The following is a 24,085-nucleotide window of genomic DNA, read 5'->3' on the forward strand; positions in this document are numbered from 1 at the left end:
ACTGCCATATTGATCATTCATATCTGGTTGTGCTATTTCATACAAAGCAGGCTAAGTAAGATATCATAGGAAAGGTCATGATCTGCTGAAATATGTATATCAATGTGTATGAAGTTGAGATTTTGCTGTACGGTTGTTACTGAGACACGTTATAAATTTGACAGGTTTCAGAGTAGCAGCCGTGTTAGTCTGTATCCACAAAAAGAAAAGGAGGACTTGTGGCACCTTAGAGACTAGCAAATTTGAGCATAAGCTTTCATGGGCTGTAGCTCACTGCATCGGATATAGCTCACGAGAGCTGATGCTCAAATAAATTTCATAGTCTAAGGTGCCACAATTTTTTTTTTTGGTTATGAATTTGAGTCTCTACAGCTAACCACTCCCAGGAAGGTGTTAAACGACCATCAGCCAGCACTGGAGTTGTAATCAAGAGATTTACAATTCAATTACAGTTGCACAAGCACCACACAATGGGAACTACTCAACTCTGACTCAGTTGCACAAGACCACCAGTGGGATTGCTCAACCCTGCGACTCAGCAAAGCCCACCATGACATGTCTAGGCAAGTGTTGTCTAGACTATGCCTTGGTCTACACTAGGAGTTGGTCGAATTTAGCAGCGTTAAATCAATTTAACCCTGCACCTGTCCACACGACGAAGCCCTTTTTTTCCCAACTTAAAGGGCTCTTAAAATCAATTTCCTTACTCCACCCCCAACAAGGGGATTAGCGCTGAAATTGGCCTTGCTGGGTTGAATTTGGGGTACTGTGGACACAATTAGATGGTCTTGGCCTCCGGGAGCTATCCCAGAGTGCTTCATTGTGACCACTCTGGACAGCACTCTCAACTCAGATGCACTGGCCAGGTAGACAGGAAAAGGCCCGCGAACTTTTGAATTTCAATTTCCTGTTTGGCCAGCGTGGCAAGCTGCAGAGCTCATCAGCAGAGGTGACCATGATGGAGTCCCAGAATCGCAAAACAGCTCCAGCATGGACCGAACGGGAGGTACGGGATCTGATCGCTGTATGGGGAGAAGAATCCGTGCTATCAGAACTCCGTTCCAGTTTTCAAAATGCCAAAACATTTGTCAAAATCTCCCAGGGCATGAAGGACAGAGGCCATAAACAGGGACCCGAAGCAGTGCCGCGTGAAACTTAAGGAGCTGAGGCAAGCCTACCAGAAAACCAGAGAGGCGAATGGCCGCTCCAGGTCAGAGCCCAAAACATGCCGCTTCTATGATGAGCTGCATGCCATTTTAGGAGGTTCAGCCACCACTATCCCAGCCGTGTTGTTTGACTCCTTCAATGGAGATGGAGGCAACACGGAAGCAGGTTTTGGGGACAAGGAAGATGATGATGAAGTTTAGATAGCTCACAGCAAGCAAGCGGAGAAACCGGTTTTCCCAACAGCCAGGAACTGTTTCTCACCCTGGACCTGGAGCCAGTACCCCCCGAACCCACCCAAGGCTGCCTCCCGGACCCGCCAGGCGGAGAAGGGACCTCTGGTGAGTGTACCTTTTAAAATAGTATACATGGTTTAAAAGAAAGCATGTGAAAGGACTGATTTGCCCTGGCATTCGCGGTTCTCCTGGCTGCACTCCCAAAGCCTTTGCAAAAGGTTTCTGGGGAGGGCAGCCTTATTCCGTCCACCATGGTAGGACACTTTACCACTCCAGGCCAGTAGCACGTACTCGGGAATCATTGCAGTGTATGTTTGCTGGTGTTCAAACATCCATTCTTTATCTCTGTTATCCTCAGGAGAGTGATATCATTGATGGTCACCTGGTTGAAATAGGGTGCTTTTCTTAAGGGGACATTCAGAGGTGCCCGTTCCTGCTGGGCTGTGTGCCTGTGGCTGAACAGAAATGTTCCCCGCTGTTAGTCACGGGGGGGGGGGGGGGGGCTAGCCACGTGGTAGGGGAGACGAAATGCGACCTTGGAACGAAAGCACATGCTATGTATGTAATGTTAACAGCAAGGTTTACCGTGAAAGTGTACTCATTGTTCTATAAAATGTGTATTTTTAAAATACCACTGTCCCTTTTTTTTCCCTCCACCAGCTGCATGTGTTTCAAGGATCACAGGATCTTCTCCTTCCAAGAGCCTAGTGAAGATTAGAAGGTGAAAAACACACTCGTGATGAAATGTTCTGAGCTCATGCTGTCCTCCCACACTGACAGAGCACAGACGAATGCATGGAGGCAGACAATGTCAGAGTGCAGGAAAGTGCAGAATGACCGAGAGAAGAGGTGGCGGGCTGAAGAGTGGCAGCAGCGTGATGAGAGGAGGCAGGATTCAATGCTGAGGCTGGAGGATCAAAACTAATGCTCCAGCGTATGGTTGAGCTGCAGGAAAGGCAGCTGGAGCACAGACCACCGCTACAGCCCCTGTGTAACCAACCGCCCTCCTCCCCAAGTTACATAGCCTCCTCACCCAGACGCCCAAGAACGTGGGGGGGGGGGGGGGCCTCCAGCCACCCAGCCACTCCACCCCAGAGGATTGCCCAGGCAACAGAAGGCTGGCATTCAATAAGTTTTAAACTTTTAAAGTGCTGTGCCGCCTTGTCCTTCCCTCCTCCACCACCCCTCCCGGGCTACCTTGGCAGTTATCCCCCTATTTGTGTGATGAATGAATAAAGAATGCATGAATGTGAAGCAACAATGACTTTATTGCCTCTGCAAGTGGTGATCAAAGGGGGGAGGAGAGGGTGGTTAGCTTACAGGGAAGTAGAGTGAACCAAGGGGCGGGGGGTTTCATCAAGGAGAAACAAACAGAACTTTCACACCGTAGCCTCACCAGTCATGAAACTGGTTTTCAAAGCTTCTCTAATGTGCACCACACCCTCCTGTGCTCTAACCGCCCTGGTGTCTGGCTGCGCATAACCAGTGGCCAGGCGATTTGCCTCAACCTCCCACCTTGCCATAAAAGTCTTCCCCCTTACTCTCTCAGATATTGTGGAGCACACAGCAAGCAATAATAACAGTGGGAATATTGGTTTTGCTGAGGTCTAAGCGAGTCAGTAAACTGCGCCAGCGCGCTTTTAAACGTCCAAATGCACATTGTACCACCATTCTGTACTTGCTCAGCCTGTAGTTGAACAGCTCCCGACTACTGTCCAGGCTGCCTGTTTATGGCTTCATGAGCCATGGCATTAAGGGGTAGGCCGGGTCCCCAAGGATAACTATAGGCATTTCAACATCCCCAATGGTTATTTTCTGGTCTGGGAACAAAGTCCCTTCCTGCAGCTTTTGAAACAGACCAGAGTTCCTGAAGATGCGAGCGTCATGTATCTTTCCGGGCCATCCCACGTTGATGTTGGTGAAATGTCCCTTGTGATCCACCAATGCTTCCAGCACTATTGAAAAGTACCCCTTGCAGTTTATGTACTTGCTGGCTTGGTGCTCCGGTGCCAAGGTAGGGATATGGGTTCCGTCTATGGCCCCACCACAGCAAAGCCATCCACTATGACCTGCACATTTCCCAGGGTCACTACCCTTGATACCAGTAGATCTTTGATTGCGTTGGCTACTTGCATCACAGCAGCGCCCACAGTAGATTTGCCCACTCCAAAATGATTCCCGACTGACCGGTAGCTGTCTGGCGTCGCAAGCTTCCACAGGGCTATTGCCACTCGCTTCTCAACTGTGAGGGCTGCTCTCATCTTGGTATTCATGTGCTTCAGGGCATGTTTCACAGCCACTGGGAATCATCCCAGACCCGCAACACTATGCGGTCCCACCAGTCTGTGCTTGTTTCCCGGGCCCAAAATCGGCATTCCACAGCATGAACCTGCCCCATTAGCACCATGATGCCTGTGCTTGGAGAGAAGTGTCTGTGTCCTCACTCTCGTCACCGCGCTGACATAGCCTACTCACACGGTTTCGCTTTGCCAGGTTCTGGTGCTGCATATACTGCTGGATAATGCGCGTGGTGTTCAATGTGCTCCTAATTGCCAAAATGATCTGAGCAGGCTCCATGCTTGCCGTGGTATGGGGTCTGCACAGGAAAAAAAAGTGCGGAACGATTGCCTGCCGTTGTTCTGACGGAGGGAGGGGCGACTGACGACATGGCTTACAGGGAATTAAAATCAACAAAGGGGGTGGCTTTACATCAAGGAGAAACAAAAACAACTGGTAAACAGAATGGCCCCCTCAAGGATTGAACTAAAAACCCTGGGTTTAGCAAGCCAATGCTCAACCCACTAAGCTATCCCTCCCTCTGGTATTTCAGGCAGGACTGAATCTCCATTAAAGTTTTCAAGGCGCCCCTGACAGACCTCACCAAAACGATTGTCGACTGTTGATTTCACAGAGGGAGGAAGGGGGAAGCAAATGAATACAAAACAAATCTGGTCTATTTCTTGTTCTGATCCACTCCATCTATCTTTTACATCTTTGGCTGGCAGCAGACGGTGCAATAGGATTGCTAGCCATCCTCATCTCCTGCCTGCTCACCATAAGATGGTACAATAGGACTGTCTGCAGGACTAAAGAGAATGACCTGGTCAAGTCACTCCTAATTTAGTCCCTGCGCCCATGTCTGCCCAGGCGCTCCTGACCGACCTTACCGAGGCGGCCAGGAGCACCTCGGACACGATGAGGATGGTTTTCAGGCCTATTTCACCGTCTGCTGCCACAAGGCAATGGGTTGCTGCTGCTGTGTAGCAATGCAGTACCGCGTCTGCCAGCACCCAGGAGACATACAGTGACAGTGAGCCGAGTGGGCTCCATGCTTGCCGTGGTATGGCATCTGCACAGATAACTCAGGAAAAAAGGTGTGAAACGATTGTGAAAGCAACGGCAGACGGAGGGAGGGCCTGATGACGTACCCAGAACCACCCGCGACAATGTTTTTTGCCCCATCAGGCATTGGGATCTCAACCCAGAATTCCAATGGGCAGCGGAGACTGCGGGAACTGTGGGATAGCTACCCACAGTGCAACACTCCATAAGTCAATGCTAGCCTCGGTACTGTGGAAGCACTCCACCAAGTTAATGCACTTAGAGCATTTTGTGTGGGGACACACACAATCGACTATATAAAAATGATTTCTAAAAAACTGACTTCTATAAATTTGACCTAATTTTATAGTGTAGACATACCCTTAGGATATAAAATAGTGGACACTGGCATCACGCTTTTGCCTCTCTCTTCCCCACCTACTCTGGAAGCTACAAGGACAATGAGAAGACAAAACTTCAACTGAGGAGACTGGTCCCAGGTTTAAGAGGGAAACCTGGGAATTATAATTGCTTTATCTAAATACTGCCTAGTGTAATAAGGTTCAAGATTTTATATTTTACCTAAAACAGTATGTTTGGTTGAAGTGCTTGGGAAATCTGAGCTCAGGTTACAGAGGCCTCTCCACAGTGACGGGGGGAAAGGGGCGTGTGGACTGGGTAATAAACTTACACTGGTCGGGCATTTGATGAGGGCAAGATAGTACAGCATTGGAGTGTAAGGCTGGGGACCTGTGGGGAATTGACTGGTGCCTTTCTGTGTGACTCTGGGAGCATTCATGCAACCTAGCTGGGTGTGGGGGTCTCCACATGCTGTTGTAACAACAGCACCTGGAGGGGTTTGCTGCTTTCACTAGCAAAGCATTGAGAGAGACAGTCCAGGCTGGAGAGTTAAAGGAGCACAGCAGTACCCCAGTTCCAAGTTGTACCACAGGAATCCTGTCACAGTATCCTTCAACAGTGAATCCTGTGACAAATTGATAAGCACTACTATACACTAAAGGAGTAATTTGTGAGGAGAGAGTGGAAATCCACAGAGTAACAGATAGAATTCTGGGGTCACAGGGGGCAAGCAGCCTTCAGATTCAATTAACAGTATGCACTGACACAGGCAGGTACAAGTTGATGCCACTGACGGCCGAGGACAATTTCTATTCTAATCAGGCTTTTATACCAACCCCATCACCAATGCATCCCAGGGGAGAGCAGTCTGATGCCAGAGGAAGGCAGATTTGATTTCTGTAGACAATCCACCAGACAAGGCTGCAATGGGCCAATCGTGAATCCAGGCATCCACTAGCTACTCTGGCCATATCCCTTACCAGTCACCACCAAGACTTTGTGGGCTGTGTTGGTCTCCTGCAAGCCCCATTGGGCATGGGACATTGTACAGCAGAAATTTTGTAGCATCTGCTCCCTTACAACTTTATGCCACAGCAGAGGCCCTGTGTCCTAGTTTACACTAACATGAAACAGACCTGCAATATATCAAAGCCACCAGAGTTGTAGGAGAGCCTATATGGCAAGCGTGCTCTTGAAGAGCCCCACTGCATGCTCCTCCTCCAAACATTACCACTCAAGAATACACTGCACCAGCTACTGTTTTCTTAAACCAATCAATCAATCTCCCTGCAAACCTGTCAAGGTTCCTTCCCCACTCTGAACTCTAGGGTACAGATGTGGGGATCTGCATGAAAACCCCCTAAGCTTTTTTTTTTTTTTTTTTTTTTTTTTTTTACCAGCTTAGGTTAAAACTTCCCCAAGGTAAAAACTATTTTACCTTTTGCCCTTGGACTTTATTGCTGCCACCACCAAGTGTCTAACAAATATATAACAGGGAAAGAGCCCGTTGGAAATGTCTTTCCCCCCCCAAAATCCTCCCCAAACCCTACACCCCCTTTCCTGGGGAAGGCTTGATAAAAATCCTCACCAATTTGCATAGGTGAACACAGACCCAAACTCTTGGATCTTAACAATGAAGAAGCAACCAGGTTCTTAAAAGAAGAATTTTAATTGAAGTAAAAAGAATCACCTCTGTAAAATCAGGATGGTAAATACCTTACCGGGTAATCTGATTCAAAACAGAGAATCCCTCTAGGCAAAACCTTAAGTTACAAAAAGACACAAAAACAGGAATATACATTCCATTCAGTACAGCTTATTTTATCAGCCATTTAAACAAAACAGAATCTAACGCATATCTAACTAGATTACTTACTAAGTTCTAAGACTCCATTCCTTTTCTGTTCCTGGCAAAAAAACACAGAATGAAGATACTGAAAGGACCTATCAGCAGGTATATATTGGACTTCCCCCAGTAGGCTAACTTCCTAAGAATTCTAAAGGCATTTGCCAGCCTCTGGACGCAATTCAGACTTCAGCATGAGAAAGTTCAAATAAGAAAGATGCAGGACTGGGGATTGAACACTGCTTTATTCTGCCACACTGAAGGCTGAGCTGTGATGACTGGGGAAGTAGCAAGCAGATATCTCTGAACAGAAGGAGAAGAGAATTGAGAGCAGTGTGACACAAAGAGGACTGTTTGAGGAGGTCTTCCCAATCTCTCTCACTTACTGGGCTTCAGGTCGACCCATCATTCTAGCCACAGTGTTCCTAGACTAGCAGGATCATTTGAAGGAGAATACCACTTCAAATTCCTATGGCTGTTCATCAAAGGCTTGATAGAAGTGCGATGATTCGTTCAATAGGCCATTTCAGAGCATTCTAATCCTGCTGCAGCAGGGCTTCAGTTTAAATTCTTCATATCTTTTGATCTCTGCATATCCAATAGATTGAGACACATTCTTAACACTTAATTATCTTTACTAACCAAAAATACTCTGCATTTAAAGTATCTGAACTGCTCCATTTTGTGCAGGAAAACATCAAGTCTAGTTTTCATGAAAGAATGATCGCACACAGAGCAAGCCTTCATACAGACAAGACAACAGCTTGTTTGAACTTAATGCCTTTACTGGGGAATGACAACTTTTTAACCAATGAAAATAAAGGGAGAACAACCAAAATATTACCTCTGAATTCCTCATATCATGCAACCTAATATCTTGCTCAAAGTTCAGAAGGTAGCAAGTGCAAATTTTACTTAAGTTGTACTTTAAGATTCTTATTCATTTTGTTCCCACATCAAAACAAAGTAGATTTAGTCTCATTGCTTTGCTAAAGCACTGAAGATATCCAATCAAATTAAGGCTGTCGAGCAATTAAAAAAATTAAAATTAATCGCACTATTAAATAATCAAATACCATTTAAATATTTTGGATGTCTTCTACATTTTCATATATATTGATTTAATTACAATACAGAATACAAAGTGTACTGTGCTCACTTTATATTTTTTTATTACAAATATTTGCATGGTAAAAGTAATATTTTCAATTCACCTAATACAACTACTATAGTGCAATCTCTTTATCATGAAAGTTGAACTTGCATATGTAGAATTATGTACAAAAAACTGCATTCAAAAATATATAAAATTTTAGAGCTTGCAAATCCACTCTGTCCTACTTCTTGTTCACCCAATCACGAAGAAGAGGGCATTATCTCCTGTAAATGTAAACAAACTTGTCTTTGCAATTGGGTGAACAAGAAGTAGGACCGAGAGGATTTGCAGGCTCTGAAGTTTTACATTGTTTTGTTTTTGAGTGCAGTTATGTAACAAAAAAATCTACATTTGTAAGTTGCACTTTCATGACAAAGGTTGCACTACAGTACTTGTATGAGGTGAACTGAAAAATACTATTTCTTTTATCATTTTTACAGTGCAAATATTTGTAATAAATATACACTTCAATTTCACTTACAACACCGAATATATATGAACATGTAGAAAAACATCCAAAATATTTAATATATTTCAACTGGTATTCTATTGTTTAGCAGTGCGATTAAAACATTAATTTTTTTTTTTTAATCACGATTAATTTGAGTTAATGGAGATCAACCAAGAGCCCTAAATCCAATACATGTCATGTGTCCTTTAGGATATATACTAAGAGCACTAATGTTTCTTCTCATTGGTCATCCCCTTCAGTTCCTCAATCAAGGTTGGAAGAAGGAATTACCAACTCTCTGGTACTACACATTAACTCATGTGTGCATCACATGCCGTATGGTATTCACTTTTTGGGAACAGCACCACAGCTCAAGCAAACGTCTAATCCAGTGGTGGGCTGCACATGGCCCATTAGGGTAATCCACTGGAGGGCCACCAGACCATTTGTTTACATTTGCGCGGCCACCCGCAGCTCACAGTGGCCACGGTTCGCTGTTCCCAGCCAACACCGAGTTAATTCATGATCAACTGTTGCTTCTACATACTGTTGTACCTGCCACATTCCCAATTATTTTCTGCCAGTTAGCTATTGCCAAATCCAAAGATGCTTCATCCAGAGTTCTATTAGGAGAGTAAAGACCCCTTAAATACAAATCAAGAACTTGTATTGTCTCCCAATAATAATCTGGGAATTAAAGAATTTTACAGTAGCTAGATCCTGGCATAGTCATATTTGACATCCATTTAAGAAAGCATTCTTCAACTTCTTCACAATGATCCAGGGCCTGTAAAGGATTCCTGTTGTGTATTCTATTTTGCTGCTTATCTCATTTTCTAACCCACAATAAATCACTATGAAAATAGCCTTCGTTATCTGTGTCACTGCATGTGTAAGTATTTCTGATGTATAGTCTAGTGCAACCGCCCGCCGCCACCCCCATGTCCCTTTTTCCTCTCAGAAATTTGTATCCATGAGTACTAACATACCAGTCATGCTATATTTATCCCACCATGTTTCCATTTTATCAGCTAAGCCATTTTTTTCATGTAATGCGATCTCCAACTCTTCCTATTTCCCATATTTGTATATAGGCACTTAGAGATTTATTGCTCATTTCCTTCCTTTTGCTTTTCTGTTCTTAATTTGCCCTTTACCATTGTTTGTATAGTCCCCCTTTGGTCATCTGTACCTTTCCATTCCCTATATAAAGCCCTCCCAAGAGCTCCATTAGAAGGACCAGAAGTGTACACCCCCAAAGCGGGCATGTCATTCATTCAACTAAATGAAACACCATCCCAGGGATATACTCCAAGAGATCATAGGATTTCATCCATCTTTAATCTTACTAAAGACTGACATCACAATATTGGACCAAGTTTCAATGCTCTGTCTCATAAAAGAGACCATTTGCATCAATTCCTTTAAAAATCGAGTTACCCTAAGAGTATACAATTTTAAATTGACTATTGCCAGTGGATTCCATTCAGTGGATATGGCCCACTGCACTAAAGCCATAGGTTTAGAAGAGCCAACTGCAACAAGAGACTTTGGAGTATTTTTTTTTAACATTTCATATAGTCTAGAACAGGGGTCAGCAACCTTTCCGAAGTGGTGTGCCAAGTCTTCATTTATTCACTTTAAATTAAAGTTTCGCTTGCCAGTAATACATTTTAACATTTTTTAGGTCTCTATAAGTCATATATATAACTAAACTATTGTCATATGTAAAGTAAACAAGGTTTTCAAAATGTTTAAGAAGCTTCATTTAAAAAAAAATTAAAATGCTGATCTTACGCCACCAGCCCGCTGCCAGCCTGGGGTTCCGTTCACATAGGCCGGCAGCAGGCTGAGCAGGGCCAACGGCCAGGACCCCAGACCAGCAGTGGGCTGAGCGGCTCAGCCTGCTGACGGCCCTGCCCACAATCCTGGCCCTGCCCACATAGAGTGGGTACCTGCCTTCTCCCTGGTTCTAGCTCATTCTCTTCCCCTCTCTCTGCACTGAGCACAGGGCTGCGGGTGAAGGAGTAGGCTGAAGGTTGGGGTGTAGGGCCTGGCCAAGAGCTAGACTGAAGGAGGGGGCTCAGGAGGTTTGGGTGTGGAGCGCTTACCTGGGCAGCTCCCATTTGGTGCAAGGAGTGCAGGTGGGAATGTGGCGGGGGTGTGCAGGAGCTTCCGTTTGGTCCTCAGGGTGGGGGTGCGAATGTGGGGGGTGCAAGAGTCAGGGCATGGGGTGTGGGCTGGGGTTGTAGGGGTGCTCCCAGCCCCCTGCCCAGAGTGGCTCACAGTAGGGGGCTGTAGGGGATATGCCCTGATTCTAACCCCCCTTCCCCAAGGCCCCGTCCCCACCTCCTCCCCGGAGAAGCAAGTGCACTGCGGCTCAGTTTCTCCCCCTCCCTCGCAAGGGCCATCAGCTATTCGGGGTCTGGGAAGGAGAAGAGGAGGAGGGGCATGAACCCAGCATGCTGGGGGAAGAGGCAAGGGAGGGGGGAGCTTGCCTGCCCTGCAGCAGCAGCCAGCAGGACCAAGCTTCTTCACCCTGCCCACCCCCACCCCCCCCCCGCCAGGGGTGGGAGGAGAGAAGAGCGGGCCGGGGCAGGCACGAGTTTTAATGGCACACTGGTGCCTGCTGGGGTCCCAGCCTGGGTTTGGCAGCTGGCTGAGCTGGGCCAGTGGCTGGGACCCGGCAGGCAGCAGCGTGCCATTAAAAAAAAAAAAAAAAAAAATCAGCTCGCGTGCTGTGTTTGGCATGCATGGCATAAGTTGCTGACCCCTTCTCTAGAAGATTTGACATGAAAGTAATTTACTTCTGAAGCATAACAGTCTAAGGACCAAGGACTCTCCCCTTGGGATATTTTGTTGCATCTTTCAGAGGAAAGAATTTTCCCCTTTCCCAATTTGCTTTGGAAAACAAGCCACCACCGCCTAGTAGGAAATGAGGTCTACGAATGTTTTTTTTTATGTTTTTTTTTTTTTTTTTTTAAATCAAGATCTTGAATGGTGAAAGTATGCACAAACTAGGCTTTCCAGGGAATTACTAGGACAGAGAAATTCTAGATACAGGTAAAGTATATGAACTCAAGTTTTACTAAACTTGATTCCTATGAATGAGGAATTCTTACCCTCTTTGCCTACCAGAGTCCAATCTTACAGCCTTTGACTCCTAACTCTGCATTTAGAGAACGGGATCTTCCATCCTTAGTTATTCAGCCCTTAATGAGCCAGGCAACCCGCTCTCCACCCAAACTGGATCAAAACCCTAGAAAGATTGTATTAATTCAACCAACGAGGAGTCCTTGTGGAACCTTAGAGACTAAGAAATGTATTTGGGCATAAGCTTTCGTGGGATATAATCCACTTCATCAGATGTGTGGAGTGGAAAATACAGTATGCAGGTATAAATATACAGCACATGAAAAGATGAGAGTTGCCTTACCAAGTGGGGTTAGTGCTAACAAGGCCAATTCAATCAAAGTGGATGTGGCCCATTCCCAGCAGTTGACAAAAAGGGGTGAGTATCAGAGGGAAAGTTATTTTTTGTAGTCACTCAGCCATTCCCAATTCATGCCTTCCAGTGGCCAAGGTATGTGCTCCCTCCTCCCAGCACAGGGTCAGGGCCAAGGCACTTAACAGTATCTTGAGAGTACCCATGAGAATTCAAGAACTTGTCTACATTTAGGGTTTTAGCCAATGGCATAGCTGCCCCAGTGCACATCCACAGTGTAGACATGCTGCATTGGTGTAAACCATGACAAGCTACACTGGGTGCAAGCTGCAGTTTACACCAATGCACTACATCTATATTGGGACAGCTGCATTAGTGGGGCTAGATCTCTAGTATATACAAGGCTTTCTAATTCAGATAAGTTAACTTACCATTAACATTCCTTCTTTGGTAATTTCATTTACCAAATTACCAGTCCAACATTTAGCCTATTAGATTTTTTTTTTTTTGTGCATACATAATTAGGATGGGTCTAAATCAAATAAGACCTAAAGCAACTCTTGTTCTCCGCCCCCTATCTCTCTCATGTGCTGACCTCGTTCAGCCTACACAGTCAAGTTTAGCAAAAATATGCCCCAGACATTAATAAATTTAGGGCCAAATTCTTCAGTGGGATGTATGCACAGGGGCTCCCCCAATTAATTCAATGGGAACCCTGCACATGTATGCAGGATTGGCATTAGGACCCTTAATTAGGGTTTTGAGTTTCTTGACCTTTCAGCACATGGGCACAGATATGTCACATCGTAGACTGATTTTTAACAAGATGCTTTCTGCCTGCTGGGAGAGAGCCCAGTTGCCATCTAGGACTACTGTCGCTGAATGTAGACAAAATTAAAGTAGGTACCTGTGACAGCTCGCTCACTGCAACATATGATAGGGCTGTCTGCCTGCTCTGGGGACAAGAGCTGAACAACCTGAGGTTTAAACAGCTTCTACCAAACTAGATCAAAGACTCAAATGCATCAGGAGATACTGAAAGGGGGAAATAAGTATTAGTGACACTTATGTCAAGGCTTGGAAATATTAGATTTTTATTGCTAAATGTTGATGAACATGGATTTTAATTACATATGCACAAACAGATGAAAAATATTTCCAATGATAAACAAAGTTTACAGATAGGCAACGCAAGAAAAATACAGATTGAGAATTTAACAGAGTTTGATTTAAAGGATATTTACTTCGTATATTTTGACATGTGATGTTGACAATTTGTATCAGTTATAAAGCTTTACCTTTTTTAATCTGAACTATTGTCATTAAATAATTGTCAGACCTCCCACTATTGTCTGATCCCCCATAATTTCCCACAACTGTGAAAATTTAAAATCAATAAAAAATGCTAAAATAAATATCAATAGCATCCATCAAAATTATAAAAACTAAGAAACAATTTCTGCCAAGCCTGTTTAAGTGGGACAGATGGGAATAACTGATTAATTAAAAATGTAATGTCTCATCTAGATAAGATTTGCCTATTTGGTTGCAGCCCTCTCCCCATGCCCTACAGATGTCATTTGCCTTAGTTAGCAAGCTCTTTAGGGCAAGCATCATGTCTTCATGTGTCTTTGTACAGTTCCAAGCATAACAGGGTTCTGATCCTGACTGGGGCCACCAGGTACCAATGTAATGTACACAATGCATCTATATCATTTTAGTTCTTCCTATTTACTAAGGCTCTTCTTTCAGATGCTTTTTCTCATTAAAATGACTCATTTAATTTTGTTAAATTATTAAGTTTGTCAAACTAAAATCCTAACAGTTGGATCTGAAAGAGAGGGAATTTTAAGGGATAAATAGCACTGGCTTAAAATAAACTGACTTGTAGCATCTTCCCCAGGGTACCAAAATGAAAGATTTATGTTCAAGCTTTTGGTTGTAGAGACAGCTCTGCAGGTGTTTGCAATGTACTGTACTAATACAAAATAGGTTAGCTTTCATTGTGACATTCTGCTGTAGTTTTCCCTCATTATAAACACTAATAAGTAATAACTGATGACAAAGCATGCAGTTATACCACAGGAGGTACAAGGCTTAAAAACCAATTATTTTCAGCCACCGAAGAAATGTAGGTATTTCCATATAATCTCACATCTTTAAATGCTACTCTAGTAAAATATCTAGGTAGAAAGATATATTCAGAGCCTTCAGAGGCAAATCTATGTACCACCATCTGTAAGTATCTCTAAGACAAATCACTGCTATATTCCTAATACAGATAAAAAAAACATTCCAAGTATATCTTCCATATATTTACCTAGGTTGTTATACTTCACCCATTATTGTGGTTTATGGGCACGTAGGGTTTGATCCAGAGGCCCCGGAAATCCAAAAATCTTAATTTATTTCAGAGGGCTGTTGATCAGGTCCTTATACTTTATATTAAGTTTTGCGAGCATGAGTTAATTACTAAGTACCAACCATACCCTCAGTGCTATACGAACCAACATGAAGGCAGCTCATCCCTTAGTTCTTGCTAACATACCTGCTGACCACCCAAGATCAACAGAATTTGAGTTTACCAGCGCAGTGTGCTGCAACTGGCCAATCAGCAACAGCAACCTGCTGCTCCAATCCACCCCTTCATTTACATTTTGAGAGCCTACTCCCTTAGCCATTTTGATTCATTCAGAAAAATGAAAATTTGAATAACCTGATCCAACAAAATACAAAAATTACTCCACTTTCAGAACTTCAAGAACAGAAAACTCCTTGATTTATCAGGATCAGCTGCATGAAACATGGCGCCCAGAGCTAGGAACTCCGAGTCCCATTACAGAAATGACTTTTTTACAGGTTAGATGGGGATTAAAAAAGGGGGGGGGAAGGGGAGAGAAGGGGAAGAGATGGCATCTCATACTAAGCAGCTAGGCTGCCTATCCTGGTCTTCATAAATCAGGCACAGAGTTATCGCCCAAACGCCGCACCTTCTAAGAGTTTTCATTAAAGGCATTGAATATTGTTTATTGAAGTAAGTAGTAGAGCCCAGAGGCAGAACTGTACTTACAAACTCCTCTCTGCTTCCACCATACCATCACCAACACTCCCTCTTGAGCTTGCTGCTTGCTCCAGGCAGGACCTCCCATCCCTCCTCTAGACTCTACTATGTTTGTTTTTAAATGAAGCCAGTCAGACCCTTGCTCCCAGGTCTGGCTCTATACTGTGTCCTAAACCTTCACATCAACACAGCAAGACTTTCGCTGTAGGACTTCCTACTTGCTGCTGTGAGGTTTCAAACTGAGGAGGAACATTAGGGCAAATATAATTCAACTGCAGACCACAGCACCATGGATCACCACAGGGACTTACAAATACCTCACCAGCATGGAGTTGTTGTAAAGTTACTGCTTGTTCTGAAAAATGGTGACCTGGAGGTTCAAAACTATCACAGGGATGGTGGGCTAAGGTAAATCCAACCAGACTCTCACAGTCTCAGGGTCACTGCACCTGTATTCCCTGTCCTCGGGCCAAGTTTATCAGAGGTCACCCATGAGTCTTATGGGGCCTAACTACGTCAAGACTTTACAACCCTTCTGCAAGGATTAGACCCCATTGGGCAGAAGGTCATGTCCATTTGCTGTATTAGAAAGAAAGCCTGAATTTTAAACATACTCAGTGCTATTTATGCCAAAAGTCCTTTCTTTGTCTGTTGGTCTCTGGATAATATAGTTTGAACTAGTATATGCGAGTCTCCCCAGGATGGGGTACCTCTCTGACGGGGTTACAACCTGGCTGATGGGTCTTAATTGCCACTCACTGTTTTTAGTTCCAATGGACCCTAATTATACAGCATAGGGTTGCAATATTTGTCACATTTCCCCACCCCACCTTACCAGAGAGGTTACATATAATACCAACACACCGTAATACAAACTTTATTGTATTAAGTCTTTCCAGGATATCGCACAAAAGTGCCATCTGTCACGTGGACTATTGCTTACTTGCTTTAAAAAAAAAAAATCTCCATTTGACCGGTCAAGAGCAATTCTGCTCTTCTTTCTTCTTAGAGCCTTTTTCTACTCCAGCCACTATTTCACTGTGAATCACTCCCAGCAAAGAAGGGGAAAGTAGATCTGTCAGTTATCTAAACAAAGTTTCCTTGGGAAAAAAAATAGTTGTTCCAGGCATTACTGCTTAGTGTCATAGCCACTTGTGTTTCCTTCAAGACAGAGTAAATAAGCCTTGATATTTAGATTTTTAATTGGAAATTTTATAAAACCAGAACATATGCTAAGTTGCCTCCTGGAGCAATTTTTTAATTTATAGGCCACACCCTACTCTCAAACAGATTTGAATGAAGAGGTTGACACAAACCTTGCTCTAGCACTGAGTATCTGAACTATGATCCAGATTACTCACCGTGACATTAAGGAGATATTAGATATGCAAAACTAAAAAGGGTTCTAAATGACTGCAAGCTTGACATATTCATTTGCAATTTTTCCTTACAGCCTTGAAAGTGATACTATTGGGAGCTATGACAGATTCAACAGTACCACTTCAAAGGGTGCGTGGGGAAATAGATCTAAAAGCTCCCAGCAGTCCTAAAAAAACCCAAATTCTATCTGAAGGGGAAAATCTTATGGAGACTCTGTCCCCCATCCCACCCTGTTGTTTTATAACAATCACTCTTAATTAACACAGCTATGGTCATGAAATTAGTTCTTCCATCCTCATTTCAGCCTCCCTTCTCCTGACCAATTCTGATACACACCTGGAGAGGTGGGTTGGATAGGATATGCCACTAAAGGCAGATGGACACATGACTTTTAGAAGGGAGCAGGGATCCTACCACAGCTGAGAGCATAAGAAATTATCTTCAAACAGATTCAGGTAGAGAAATCTAATTAAGCTTTTATGTACACACCAGGCCTATAGTACCAGTATTTATTTCACTCATCATGTAGAATGGGAAGTGGGGACACTTATGTCAGAGACACCCAGAGGTGGATTTTAGTTTGATCTCAAGGAGGAATAAAGGAAAGGATTTCTAGACACTTGAGAAGATGAGAAAAAGCTGTCAACTCCTCTCCCCACAATGCTGCCTTTCAGAATGGCTATCAAGGTTCATGACTAAAAAGGACAGGGGCAAGAAACGCTACCCTGGAGATGGCTGCATTTTACTAGGTAAAGAACTTCTTCACATGCTACCTGCCTACAGCATATGAAGTGCTTTCAAGCTTGCAAGAGGTACTATAGAAATCAATAAAATAATAATGTACCTTCAACTCAGAGTTAACAACATTTCTAGATGGTAAAGAGGCTGGATTTCCAAACACGTTGCCTGTGCAAGTCATTTACATTTGAGCAGAGCACAGAGCAAATAGATCGATAAAAATGCAATGAGGCGAACAGAGAAATGTCATCACCTCGAAAAAGGCAGACCAGAGACCACGTGCATCTGACAGCAGCAGAAATGGACACAGACTCACATTTGTTTTCTGTAAATGCTACATTGCAAAGTTTCACTTTAACTTAAATGCAAAAGATTCCTCATAATGCGTAACAGTAGAGGTAAGGAAACGTGATCTCATGGTCAAGGCCCAGAACAGTCTGAAGACTTGGGTTCTTCTATTTCTGGCCCTGTCATGTAATTCTTGTGTGACTTTGGACAGGGTCATCCTCACTGTGTCTATTTTCCCATTTATAAAACAGGAATAATAGTGACAGGAATGTCGTGAGTCTAAATGAACATCTGTAGAATGCATTGAGAGCCTCAGAGGGAAGGTGCTAGAGAAGCACAAAGTATCAATAGTTACAAGAATTTACTGTTGGATAGAGATTTTTCTGAAATATCATATCCCTTTTTCTCTTACTGATAGAACAGGAATTCTGTGTTGTGCCCTCAGAAGAAAGAGGAGGGCAGCTTGTGGGCACTGCACAGTTCTGAACGCAGCAGGTTAGCCACGCTTACACCAATCAGACTCAACTGTACACAATAACCATTAACCGGCGGGGGGGGGGGGAGAACCTCCTCTCTATGGAGCATTAAAATCCAGATATCATTTTGCTGTCTTTTCACTTAATCCCCATGTCCTCAATAAGTTCTCTCTATTGCCAAACATATTTGGAAGTCTGCAATGATGAGTTAATGATTCAGAAGTCAAGAAATAGCTCTGCTCTGTACCAGAAATAACTACCAATCGGTGTTCAATTCAAGAACAAAATTCTGGATCACACTATCTGTAAAATACAATAAGCAAAGGCTTCTCATTCTGACAGTCTATTTCAGACTTCATTTGCCAGAAGTTTTATGAGATGTTAACCAACAGTCAAAATTGCACATTTCTCATTTTAAAAGAAGTAGTTTTGCTTTTCTTTAAAAAAAAAAAAAAGATGTGCCACTGGCTTACGACACCTTATATTTAATAAGCCCACACTGCTTGTTTGCTTTGATTGATTTTTTTAAAGCTAGATATTAACAAGATCTCCATATAGATTGTATAGACAGGAGATCCAGTCCCCTGTTGTGTCGTTGAGAATGTACTGTAATGCAGGAGGCATTTAGGTCCTTAAGGAACTGGAGCACCTGCTGGGACAGAAGCCTGCCTGCTCAGGATAACATCCTGAGTAAGGGAGGCTCTTTGGGAGGGCTAGGAAGAGGCTTGAAAATAGGAGACCCCAGGGCCACAAGGTTAGATATCGCGGGGGGGGGGGGGGGGAAACGACACGACACAGGAGACTTACTATCCACTAGGCTAGCTAGCAACTGTTATCCAAGAACAGAGTCCCAACTGCGCTGCATCAATAGAATAATACAAGGGTGTATAGCATTGCATACACAGAATACATTCATCATTTGCAACACACAGTGAGGTTAGAAAAGCAAGTCAGATTTAGTTGGCTGAAGCTAGAGTCTGCAAATGTGTTACAAGCCCACAGCGATAGGTGACCCTGGAGTTAGCCACCAGAGGAAGGGGACTGTCCTGAGACTCAGGCTATGTTTGCACTGTGCACCTTACAGCAGCACAGCTGTACAGTACGCTGTGTAGCCACACTGTCAGCAGGAGAGCCCTCTCCTGCTGACAAAATAAAACCACCCCCAAAGAGGGGCGGTAGCGCTCTCCACACCAGCACTTTTCAACAGTAAAGCTTGTCTATCGGGGGGGGGGCAGGTTTTTCACATCACCAAATCGACAAAAATTTTACTGAAGGAAGTGCAGTGTAGACATAGCCTAACTTTTTGGAAAATCCCATCCAGCAGGGAAAGCTGATAACTCAAAGCAGGGACAGTGTTGAATTATTAGGCAAGAGCATTCTCTAAAGGGGCAGCCAAGGTGCCAGCAAGAGGGAAGTGCTAACAGACACAGCAGCTAACTCCATGAGAAACAAATGGTAGCAGCAATACAGTGCTCCAGTTTTTTCATGGATAGACTGAAGCAGACGGGGGGGGGAAAGGTAGAACTTTGAGAAAGCAAGTGTTAGAAGTTGTACAAGTGCACTCAAAAAGGAACAACTAATTTAAAGGGCAGGGTGTATATGCTGCCTGGAAAATACTCAAGTGGTTCCACTTAGCACCTAGAGTAGATTTATCCCAGTTGCCAAGAAAGCAAGTAGGGGATTAAAAATAGCCATCCTGGATTAACAGTAAAATGAAAAGAGTATTACAGCAGAAATCTTTTGAGAAGAGATGGAAGAGGAAAAGAAGAAGCCAAAGTTCAATGAGTTATCTAGAGCATGTAAGGTAATAACCACTGAAGCAAAAAATGCAAGAGGGAGAGCATGGTTGCTGAAGAGAGGAACAACAAATTATTTTTTAAACATGCTGAAGGGAAGAGGTTACTGTAGGATCATTACAGAACTTAAGCAGAGAAAAACCTCATCAAGGGACATGGATCAGGGGGTAAGAATGAAGTTTTCTATAATATTTACCTTTGGGGGCCATGAACATGGTCAAATAAATAAGTTATAAGAATGTATGGAATGAATGATATAACCACTATCATTGTACAGAAAGAAAAGGAGTACTTGTGGCACCTTAGAGACTAACAAATTTATTTGAGCATAAGATTTCGTGGGCTAAAGCCCACTTCATCAGATGCATGCAGTGGAAAATACAGCAGGAAGTAGAGTGGGGTGAGTAGGGGACGAGAGCTGAGGAGCTTATTAGCACCGTCGTGTCCAGGAAGTGGATCTCTTGTGTGGACTGGTCCAGGCTGAGGTTGATGGTGGGATGGAAATTGTTGAAATCGTGGTGGAATTCCTCAAGGGCTTCTTTTCCATGGGTCCAGAGGATGAAGATGTCATCAATGTAGCGCAAGTAGAGGAGGGGCGTTGGGGGATGAGAGCTGAGGAAGCGTTGTTCTAAGTCAGCCATAAAAATGTTGGCATTCTGTGGGGCCATGCGGGTACCCATAGCAGTGCTGCTGATTTGAAGGAAGGTATACATTGTCCCCCAATGTGAAATAGTTATGGGTGAGGACAAAGTCCACAAAGTTCAGCCACCAGGTTTGCCGTGAAATCATCAGGGATACTGTTCCTGACGGCTTGTAGTCCATCTTTGTGTGGAATGTTGGTGTAGAGGGCTTCACCATCCTGGCCACTATGGATGTAGTTTTCAGGAAGGTCACCAATGGATTGTAGTTTCCTCAGGAAGTCAGTGGTGGTAGCGTAGGGCCTGAGGAGGGAGTCTACATAGCCAGACAATCCTGCTGTCAGGGTGCCAACGCCTGAGATGATGGGGCGTCCAGGATTTCCAGGTTTATGGATCTTGGGGAGCAGATAGAATACCCCAGGTTGGGGTTCCAGGGGTGTGTCTGTGCGGATTTGTTCTTGTGCTTTTTCAGGGAGTTTCTTGAGCAAATGCTGTAGTTTCTTTTGGTAACCCTCAGTGGGATCAGAGGGTAATGGCTTGTAGAAAGCGGTGTTGGAGAGCTGCCGAGCAGCCTCCTGTTCATATTCCGACCTATTCATGACGACAGCACCTCCATAGTCAAAAATGCTGACAAAGATGTCAGAGTTGTTTCTGAGGCTGTGGATGGCGTTGTGTTCTGCACGGCTGAGGTTATGGGGCAAGTGATGCTGCTTTTCCACAATTTCAGCCCGTGCACATCGGCGGAAGCACTCTATGTAGAAGTCCAGTCTGTTGTTTCGACCTTCAGGAGAAGTCCACCCAGAATCCTCCTTTTTGTAGTCTTGGTAGGAAGCTCTCTGTGGGTTAGTATGTTCAGAGGTGTGTTGGAAACATTCCTTGAGTTAGAGGTGTCGAAAATAGGATTCTAGGTCACCACAGAACTGTATCATGTTCGTGGGGGTGGAGGGGCAGAAGGAGAGGCCCCGAGATAGACTTAGATCAACGCTTCCTCAGCTCTCGTCCCCTAACGCCCCTCCTCTACTTGCGCTACATTGATGACATCATCATCATCTGGACCCATGGAAAAGAAGCCCTTAAGGAATTCCACCACGATTTCAACAATTTCCATCCCACCATCAACCTCAGCCTGGACTAGTCCACACAAGAGATCCACTTCCTGGACACGACGGTGCTAATAAGCAATGGTCACATAACCACCACCCTATACTGGAAACCTACTGACCGCTATACTTACTTACATGCCTCCAGCTTTCATCCAGACCACACCACACGATCCATTGTCTACAGCCAAGCTCTGCGATGCAATTGCATTTGCTCCAACCCCTCAGACAGAGACAAACACCAACAAGATCTCTATCAAGCCTTCTTACAACTATAATACCCACCTGCTGAAGTGAAGAAACAGATTGATAGAGCCAGAAGAGTACCCAGAACTCACCTACTACAGGACAGGCCCAACAAAGAAAATAACAGAACGCCACTAGCTGTCACCTTCAGCCCCCGACTAAAACCTCTCCAACGCATCATCAAGGATCTACAACCTATCCTGAAGGACGACCCATCATTCTCACAGATCTTGGGAGACAGGCCAGTCCTTGCTTATAGACAGCCCCCCAACCTGAAGCAAATACTCACCAGCAACCACACACCACACAACAGAGCCACTAACCCAGGAACCTATCCTTGCAACAAAGCCCGTTGCCAACTCTGTCCACATACCTATTCAGGGGACACCATCATAGGGCCTAATCACATCAGCCACACTATCAGAGGCTCGTTCACCTGCACATCTACCAATGTGATATATGCCATCATGTGCCAGCAATGCCCCTCTGCCATGTACATTGGTCAGACTGGACAGTCTCTACGTAAAAGAATAAATGGACACAAATCAGATGTCAAGAATTATAACATTCATAAACCAGTCGGAGAACACTTCAATCTCTCTGGTCACTCGATTACAGACCTAAAAGTGGCAATACTTCAACAAAAAAAACCTTCAAAACCAGACTCCAACAGGAGACTGCTGAATTGGAATTAATTTGCAAACTGGATACAATTAACTTAGGCTTAAATAGAGACTGGGAGTGGATGTGTCATTACACAAAGTAAAACTATTTCCCCATGTTTATCCCCCACCCTTCCTCAGATGTTCTTGTCAACTGCTGGAAATGGCCCACCTTGATCATCACTACAAAAGGTTCACTCCCCCTCCCGCTGGTAATAGCTCACCTTAAGTGATCACTCTGGTTACAGTGTGTATGGTAACACCCATTGTTTCATGTTCTCTATGTATATAAATCTCCCCTCTGTATTTTCCACTGAATGCATCCGATGAAGCGAGCTGTAGCTCATGAAAGCTTATGCTCAAATAGATTTGTTAGTCTCTAAGGTGCCACGAGTACTCCTTTTCTTTTTGCGAATACAAACTAACACGGCTGCTACTCTGAAACCTATCATTGTACAGTGATTGCAAGCATAAAATCTTACACCCCAATTAATCTTCATGCCCCAATGATTCATAACCAGTGCCCAAAATATCAGTAGAGCTGCATGTGAACTGGCAATCCCACTAACATACATTTGTTTTACACCCGGGATCAGCCTGGACACCTGAAAATTTTATGTTCTATTAGTTTTGTTGTTTTTAAAATACCACACATCACCATATTAGGCAATCACCTTAGAATTTGAGGGGTACCCTCCCTTGAAGAAAGGAGTGGGCGCAATCCAACAAGTGTGCAGTCTTACGGTTGGTAAAATCATGGAGACTATTATAAATAGATTGACAGAAAGGGTTATCAAAACCTCCATGATCTTACATAAAATAAATCCCAAACCAAGCTACTTGCTGATGAAGAGATCACATGTATTCCAGCTACACTATCATTTAAACTTGCAACAAAATCCCCACATAGAGGCCAAAACTTCTCAACAAGGACACCAAAAAGTAAAGCACTTAATCAGGATTGAAGTATCTCTCCTTAGGCATGCTAGTATGGAAATTTCTGGCATGGATTCTTAGGCTGGCTAGCCTGAACATGGATATACAAACTGGACAGCAAACTGGATAGATGATCATAAGCACAGATCATTGTAAATATTAACAGCTCTGAATGGAGAGAATTCACCAGTATCTGGAGTTGCAGATGCTGCTCTTCATTTGGTCTACTGTCTAAAGTAGGAATGTGCCTGTGGAAAGGGTACGCTAACACTTTGCACTATTCTAGCACCAAGGATTTCAAAGAGTCAAATATTTACTTAATTCTCCGTAACCCGGTAAGGTGGGCAGGGCTCATTATACCCATTTTACAGCAAGAAACTGGTAACAGAGAGTTTAAATGATTTGTTCAAGGTCAGAGCAAGTCCGTGACAAAAGGACAGAACCTAGGAATCCCAATCTCAGTCCTCTGATTGAACTGCTCCCAAATTTGTTGACAGACAAGAAGTTGGAAACAACACTGATACCTTCAAAAAGATTTAAACATATCAGAATCATACGAGTTAGAGGGGGAAGAGAATATCATTAATAGGGAGATGGGCTACCATGACCTAAGGAAGGGCAGGATTGTTCCATATTGCACATTTACTAGTCTAAACATGAATGTTCCAGTAGGCGGGGCTTCCACCATTTCTCTAGAGGGAAAATTTCACAGCCAAATAGTTCATTGTCAAGATATTCCTTCCTGACAGGTAGCCTAGATTTCCCTTTTCTTATTACAGGTCCCA

General features: G+C 43.9%; 1 protein-coding gene and 1 long non-coding RNA gene across 3 annotated transcripts in view; one reads left to right on the forward strand and one right to left on the reverse strand.

The window, feature by feature from the left end:
- Positions 1-24,085, reverse strand: part of ARHGAP39 (Rho GTPase activating protein 39) — a 430,277-nt gene that overhangs the window by 402,102 nt on the left and 4,090 nt on the right. The window lies entirely within an intron of this gene.
- LOC122464375 lies at positions 13,128-23,138 on the forward strand. The gene is made up of 3 exons (XR_006288328.1): positions 13,128-13,256; positions 16,989-16,998; positions 23,127-23,138. It is a non-coding gene; the product is annotated as an uncharacterized LOC122464375 (long non-coding RNA).

This window comes from Chelonia mydas, chromosome 2 (genome assembly GCF_015237465.2).
Source record: "Chelonia mydas isolate rCheMyd1 chromosome 2, rCheMyd1.pri.v2, whole genome shotgun sequence".
NCBI classification, from domain to species: domain Eukaryota; kingdom Metazoa; phylum Chordata; order Testudines; family Cheloniidae; genus Chelonia; species Chelonia mydas.